This window comes from Dromiciops gliroides, chromosome 2 (genome assembly GCF_019393635.1).
Source record: "Dromiciops gliroides isolate mDroGli1 chromosome 2, mDroGli1.pri, whole genome shotgun sequence".
NCBI classification, from domain to species: domain Eukaryota; kingdom Metazoa; phylum Chordata; class Mammalia; order Microbiotheria; family Microbiotheriidae; genus Dromiciops; species Dromiciops gliroides.
Genome location: NC_057862.1, coordinates 385533859 through 385542039, shown reverse-complemented (window position 1 = coordinate 385542039; position 8181 = coordinate 385533859).

Genomic DNA, 8181 nt, shown 5'->3' with positions numbered 1-8181 from the left:
CTTCCCCCATGATGAGTTGATAATACAAAACCACTTTGAAATCCTGGATAGGCTGGTGCTATGGAAACCACAGGGGTTGCTATTTTCTTAGTTCTATTTCTCTTGTTAATTACATATTAATGTCCTCAGACTGTATAGACCAAGCCAAGTACACTATAATCACCTCTGCATTGCTGAGATTTTTAACTAAATATTTCTGATGCAATAGGTGCCCCCATCAATGCCAATGCAGTGTGCATTAATATTTTAATACTGTTATTATTAATGATAGGCCTCAATACTTCAGACTACCAGGAGAAACTGGTATGAATTAGTGAATAGTCTGTATCATAGTAAAATTATTTCAGTCCTTCAAAATATCTTGGGTTTCATCCATGAAGGTGTTCTTTCTATGGGTGTAGACTGCAACCCCTCCATATTATATCAACAACAATAATAATTTATATGGAATTTTACAGTTTGTAAAGTACTTTATGCATGTTAACCCATTTGATCTTCATAGCAACTTTGTGACTCCAAGTCCTTCACTCTAACCATTGAACTTCCAAGCTGCCTAGATAATTTCATGAGTTGTTGAAGCCAAAAAAATCTTTCATCTTCTACTGATAAGCCTTTTTCTACTTACCTACTTTGAACCTTGGACAGTAGACACCCACCCATAGCCCATGCTCAAAGCCTTTCCAACTTATAGAAGAACTAGCCAAAATTTGTTCTCCAATGATAGACTCATCAAGAGTTGAGGTCATTTTCATACCATGAGGCATCAGAGGGAGACTTTATTAATATTGTTATTGTTAATAACCATTCAGATAAACTTATAAGGATATCTTTCAAGTTTTACAAAATACTTTGCTCGCAACAACCCTATGAGATAGGTAACACCAGGATTATTTTTTCATTTTACGGATGAAGTCAAAGAGAGGGTCACAGAGTTACCAAGTGTTGGAAGTAAAAGTTGAACCCATCTCTCTCTTTTTTTTTTTGGTGGGGCAATGAGGGTTAAGTGACTTGCCCAGGGTCACACAGCTAGTAAGCGTCAAGTATCTGAGGCCAGATTTGAACTCAGGTCCTCCTGAATCCAGGGCTGGTGCTTTATCCACTGCACCACCTAGCTGCCCCCCCCATCTCTTTTTGTAGTCAGTATTGGAGTTGTGAGAATATAAGCACAATGCTACTGACGGAGCTGAAAACTGAACCATTCTCAAAAACAATTTGGAATTAACTAGGAAAATCACAAAGCTGTTCATATCCCTTGACCCAAATATCCCACTTTAGGTCATATTACCCCAAGGAGATCAAGAACAGAAAAAAAAAGAAAAAAAGTCCTCTATATTCCAATATATTCACAGGAATACTTTTTTTGTAGTAGCAAAGGACTAGAAATAAAATGGGCATCCACCGTTTGAGGAATAGCTCAACAGATTGCAGTACATAAAGGAATATTATTGTGCCATAAGAAATTATGAATATAAAAGATTCAGAGAGACATAGTACTATTTGTGTGAATTGATAGGGAATGAAGGAAGCAGAATCAGGAAAACAATATACGTGATAGCTACAACAATGGAAAATGGAAAAGCAATAAAACAAAGCTGAATGCTAAGTAATTACAATGGTCAATCTTTGCCCTAGAGAGGAGATGAAGAAACATAGCCCCTTCCTTTTAGTGGTAAGGTTAGGGCCTATGGATGTGGAATATTGCATACCCTATCAGATATGGTCAGTGTATCAATTGGTTCTCCCCCTGCCCTAAGGGAAGGCTTAGGGGGATGGGATATCTGGAAATGACTATGATATAAAGACAAGAGGCACCAATAAAACTTTTTAAAACTTAAGGTGTTAAGACTCAATTTTTTAAAGCAACTTACTTACAAAGTGCCAAGAAAGTGTTGCCAAATAACAGCAGCCAGGACTGACTTAGTGAAGAAATTACACTCCCTTGTAATCTTTGACCTAGACTATTATAATTATTTTTTAATAGTAGTCTCCTAACTGAACTATCTACCTCATGGCTCATACCTATCCTGCCCATGCCAACAGATTTATCTTCTAATATGTGGGAATATCATTCCTCAGCTCAAAAACCTTCAATGGCTCCCCACTACCTACTAAATAAAGTCCAATATCTTCAGCCTGGCATTCACAGCCCTCCATGATTTGACCCAAGCCTCTCTCTTCAGTCTTGTCTCCTACTACTCAGCTTCAAGCTAATATATGCTAAACTGGAAACTTCATAACCCCTCCACCCACCAATATATCTCCTGATTCCCAATGCCTGTGTGCTGATGCCCTTTTCTCTAACTATAACATGACTGCCAAAACTCAACCTATCCTTTAAGAACCAATACAAAGAGGGGCAGCTAGGTGGCACAGTGGATAGAGCACCAGCCCTGGAGTTAGGAGGACTTGAGTTCAAATTCGACCTCAGACACTTAACACTTGCTAGCTGTGTGACCCTGGGCAAGTCACTTAACCCCAATTGCCTCACCAAAAAAAAAAAAAAAAAAGAACCAATACAAAGAGCAATTTTCTAGGAAATCTGTCCTAAAACCCTTCTAGGGAGCCAGGATCTCTCCTTCCTCTGAACTCCCTAAATACTTCATCTCTTGTCATACCATTAACCACATCCTATCACTCAATCAACAAGTTTTTATTAGGCACTTAACTAAGGGGCCTGGTACTGAGCTGAGCACTTCAGATACAAAGAGAGGCAAAAAATAGTCCCTGACCTCAAGAAGGTAACATTCGAAGGAGGGAGACACGTGCCTAAATAAGCCCATGTAAGACACATACAAAGTAGATGAAAGGTAATCTTAGAGGGGAAGACCAGAGGCACTGAAGAAATGTCTACTGAATAAATGAATGAGCACATTATCATTTATTCCATTTTTTCTTTTGTTTTGTTCAACGTCTAAGGTTTTCTTTTTTTTTTTAGTCACTCAATCGACAATCCTTAATAAAACACCTACTATGTGCCTGGCACTGTCTTAGGCATTGGGTTTACAAAATCAAGGAATGGCCAGCAGCGGTGATGGATGTCTGTAATATCTTCTACTTGGGGAGACTGTGGATGATGGATTGCTTGAGCTCTGGAGACTGGGAAGGCAGTGTGCTAAGCAGATAGGGTGTTTGGAAAGGTTGACCAGGTTGCCTAAGGAAGGTCAAACCAATCCAGGTTCCGAAACAGAGCAGGTCCAAGTATCCATGCCAATCGATATTAAGAAACCATTGCAGGGCGGCTAGGTGGCACAGTGGATAAAGCACCGGCCCTGGATTCAGGAGTTCCTGAGTTCAAATCCGGCCTCCAGACTCAAAAACAAAACAAAATATAAACAAATAAAGAATGAAATCATCTCTACTCATTCTTTTTTTAAGTTTTATTAATGCTTTTTGTTTTTTACTCCTCCACTACTTTTTTTGGGGGGGGGTGGGGCAATGAGAGTTAAGTGACTTGTTCAGGGTCACACAGCTAGTAAGTGTCAAGTGTCTGAGGTCAGATTTGAACTCAAGTCCTCCTGAATCCAGGTTCAGTGCTTTATCCACTGCACCTCATAGCTGCCCCCACTACTTTTCTTTCTTTTTTTCTTTTTAATTTTTTTCAGTGAGGCAATTGGGGTTAAGTGACTTGCCCAGGGTCACACAGCTAGTAAGTGTTAAGTGTCTGAGGCCAGATTTGAACTCAGGTACTCCTGACTCCAGGGCCGGTGCTCTATCCACTGCGCCATCTAGCTGCCCCACTACTTTTCAATATTACAATGAACCCTCTTCTAACAAAAACAGTCATGCAAAACCGACTAACAACCACCACAGAGATTTGATGGCATATTCACCATTCTGAACCTGTAGTCCCTTATCTTTCTACAGAGAAAAGAGGAATATATTTCATCAACTGTCCTTTTGAGACCAAGATTGGTAACTTCAGTTCATCTCAGTTTGGATAACTTTCACTTCTGTAGTGTTTTTAGTATATTGTACCCATTTGACAGATAAGGAAAATAGGGCTCAGAGACAAGAAATATTGCCCAGAATTATACAATCTACAAGTTGTCTGACAATAATTTCTGCTAAAGTTCTTGAAATCAGTTGGCAGAGGTCCTTTTAGGCCTGCTGTAATGATAAATAAGATATTTGCAATTTCTAGACTAATTTTTGAAAAGTAATGCTGCAAAAGTGCTCCTTGGAAACAGCTGGTTTTGTTGAGTAGGTTAAACTCCATACCCCATTCTCCCCACCCACCCCTGCTGGCCCCAACTGTGTTCATCCCTCCCTATCCTGTAATCCTAACCTAGGGTACAATGGAAAGATCACTGAACTAGAAACTAAATGGGTTGGTTTCTGTTTGCAGCTGTCATCTATTAGCCATGTGACCTTAAGTACATCCCTCAAGCTCTCTGGGCCTCTATTCCTCATCTGTAAAATGGGAATAATGATACTGAGCACAATGTGACAGAGATCACAACTCCAATGAGCTAGACATGTTGTTCAAATGCTAAGCATACTTTTGCTTAAAAGACTATTTTATGGAGAACTCATGTGAGGTCAGAAGAAGCTATACAAATACACTCTTAATATCTCTCTGAAGAACTTTGGAATCAGTTGTGAGACAAGGGAGAAATTGACACAGGACCACCCAGCATGGTGTGCTTCCATCAAAGAAGGTGCTGTGCTCTATGAGCAAAGCAGAACTGCAGTAGCTCAAAAGAAACTTGAGATTTGCAAATTTAGAGACATCTCCACTCTGTGTTCATAAGGACTATTTATGCCCACCCTGTGGCAGAACTTTCTGAGCTCATATTTACTGTCTGACCAACCACAGTCCATCATTTTGGTCCTCTGCAAACACAAAGGACAACCACCACTACATTGTGAGGATCAGATAAGACAATATATGGGACCATAAAGTGCTGCACAAACATAAGGAATGGTTAGGACCGTCACTGAGTTCCTATATGGTTCAGTGGGAAATTTGAGCTCAGCCTCTTCACAAAAGTAATATTAACAGTTCACATTTCTCTAGCACTTTAGAGATTTACCAAGGCTTTCGTCAAAATAACAAGTGGGAGATTGCTTCGACATATTGGAAAAGCCACTAAGTAGATGTAGGGTCAGAAGACCTGTGGATTTGCAAAATAAGGGAGCTGGACTCCTAGTCCTCTAATTCCCTTCTAGCTCTAAATCCTCTGATACCAGGTGGTTAGTATAACTATTATTATCCTCATTAGATGAAATCTGGAATTTAGGCCCAGAGAAGTAAACTGCCTTGTACCAGGTCACACACCTAGCCAGAGTCAGAACCCAGACTACGACTTGGGTCTTCCATCTCCAAGAGTAGCGTTTTTTGTTTGGGGGTGGGTGGGTTGTTTTTTGTTGTTGTTTTTTGTTTTTTACTTCTGTTCCATGATTTTGGGCAGATTAAAGAGGGTGGCCTATAATTGACTAATGATCTGGGTTCCAAGTGGTCTACCCAGCTGAGGGAGGAAGCTATTTCTCCCCTCCCTGCCATGACCTAAATGTTTGGGGAACTGGTAGGGGAGGAGGGGGAGGTGAAAAAAAAGGATGGAGATGGTAGCTGAGGATCAGGGTCGGGCTTCCTCCCTGAGAGGCAGCCGCCCCAGAGCCCCACCGGCCTTGGGCCAGCTCCCCCAACTATCTCCTTTTATGTCCAACGGGGCAGAGGGAACTCCCTGGAAGGAAGCCACACTTCCCCTCCCTGTCTCCCCCCACCCCCCAAGTGAACAATGCTGCATTTCCTCCTGCTGCCTGCCCTAAGGAATCTTCAGCCCTCCCAGGTCCCCGTGCCTGGCCTGCACTGTCTCTCTAGGGGCAGAAGGTCCTCATCTGGCCAGACCTGCCCAACTGCCCCGCTTCCCTCCTCTCCTTGTTCAGCTCCTGTCTCCAGCCAGCAGGTCAGAAACAATAGCCTTAGAGGGGAATGTTTGCCCAAGGAGACCCAAAAACCTCTGGCTGGTGGGGGGAGGTATGGGGGGAAGAATTGGGAAACCTGGCCAGAGCCCAAGGACAGCTGGGTGGGGAAGGAGGGTGGAGGGAGGAAAGAGGCAAGGATGGGGAATGTGGGCCCAACCACATGAACTGGGGAGGGGGGGCCTGGGGGGGAGGGGTTCCTCTCATAGAATTTGCCTATCTGCAACCTCTGCTTGTAGGATTTTACAGTGTAAAGGAACCTTCAAGATCATCTCTTCCAACCTGCACATTTTATGTAAGAAGAAACTAAAATCCAGAAAGAAGTAACTTGCCTGAGGCAATGGAATTAATGACAGAATTGAGATTTAAACTCAGGACTTGGGACTCCAAACTCAGTTTTTTGGTGTGTTTTTTTTTTTCCCCATTACATTGTTCAGGTATAGTCTATGAGAGGCCAAGTCAATGTTTGCCTCCATTTGCCCTTCCCACAAAGCCTCAGGACTGTAAGGCTAGAACTGAGAACAAGGCTCATGGGCCTAGCATCAGGATAAAATCCTGAGGTTTTAAATTTACGTTCACTCTCTCTGTGTCTCTCTGTGTCTGTTTCTGTGTGTGAGTGTGTTTCTAGTCTTTCCGTCTCTCTCTGTCTTTCTCTGTCTCTCTCTCTCTCTGTCTCTCTGTGTTTCTCTCTCTCTCTCTCTCTCTCTCTGACCAGGCAGACTGCTCTTTTATCACCCTGCCTAAGCAGCCTACAATATAGCTCTCTATACACTTGTGTATACACCACATGAACATACATTCCACTAGCTTGTGAACAGGGTTCACCCATGTGGATATATCACATACATATGTACATCTTGTGTTTATATATGATATACCCCATGTATCATATTCATCCACTCATAAAAGTATATCACAGATATGTCATGACACCCATAATATATCCTTAGGCAGCTCTCTTACATAATTTTGGTATATTTTTACACTTGGATATAGCCCATAGAGTTGAATAATATGCAAACACATATCCCCAACACATTTATCATATATCCATTATGCTTATGGGTCACATATCCAAATCTCCATAAAACTGTATCAAAAATATATATATCATTTTTTCATGGATCACACACATACACTGTTAATACGTATCACATTCAATGTACAGATATGTCAATTACACACACACACACACACAAATTCCTTTCGCACACATAGTTCATGTCACAGATGATGACAATAGATAAATTATATATTTACATCTCACATTACAGTATACTTGATGCTTTCTCTTCCATTATCAGAATCATAGAATTACAAAAGCTGAAAACTTAAAGAGACCCCAGACATTATATAATCTGGTCCATACCTGAGCTGGAATCCTTTCCACAACATTCCAGAAAAGTGGTTATCCAGCCTCCCCTTGAAGATCTAAAAAGGGGGAGCTCACTTCCTGCCACAGCATTTCATTCCACTTTTGGAGAGCTCTCATTGGGAAGTTTTTCCTTACATGAAGCCCAAATCTGTCTCTCTACAACTTGTTCCCATTTATTTTGTTTTTGTTTTTTTGCTGGGCAATGAGGGCTAAGTGACTTGCCCAGGGTCACACAGCTAGTAAGTGTCCAAGTGTCTGAGGCCGAATTTCAACTCAGGTCCTCCTGAATTCAGGACCAGTGCTTTATTCACTGTGCCACCTAGCTACCCCCTCCCCATTTGTTTTAATTCTACTCTTTTGGGCCAAGCAAGTCAACATATCAGTTAAGTACTTAATCTATGTCAGACACTGTCCCAAGTAGTGGAGATACAAAGAAAGGTAAAAATAGCTCCTGCCCACCAGGGGCTCACAATCTCATAGGGGAAGACAACATGAAAACAACTATGTATGTACAAGATATATGCACAGTAAATGGAGATAATCTCAAGGGGAAGACACTGGGCATTGAGATGAAAGGGGAATTGGAAAACCTAGCAGAAGGTGGGGTTTGAGCTGAGACCTGATGAAGGACAAGGAATCCTGGAGACAGAGATGAAGAGGTAGAACATTTCTTTAATAAGGGACAGTCCATTAAAAGCCGGGGGTGGGGATCAAGTGTCATGTGCAAGAAACATCCAGGAGTCGGGGGTCACTGAATCACAGAGTACATGGAGGGAAGAAAAGTATAAGAAAACCAGAAAGGTGGAAAGGAGCCAGGTTATGAGGGACTTCCAAAGCCAAACGGGAGTCTAGATTTGATCCTGGAGGTAACAGAGAGCCACGGG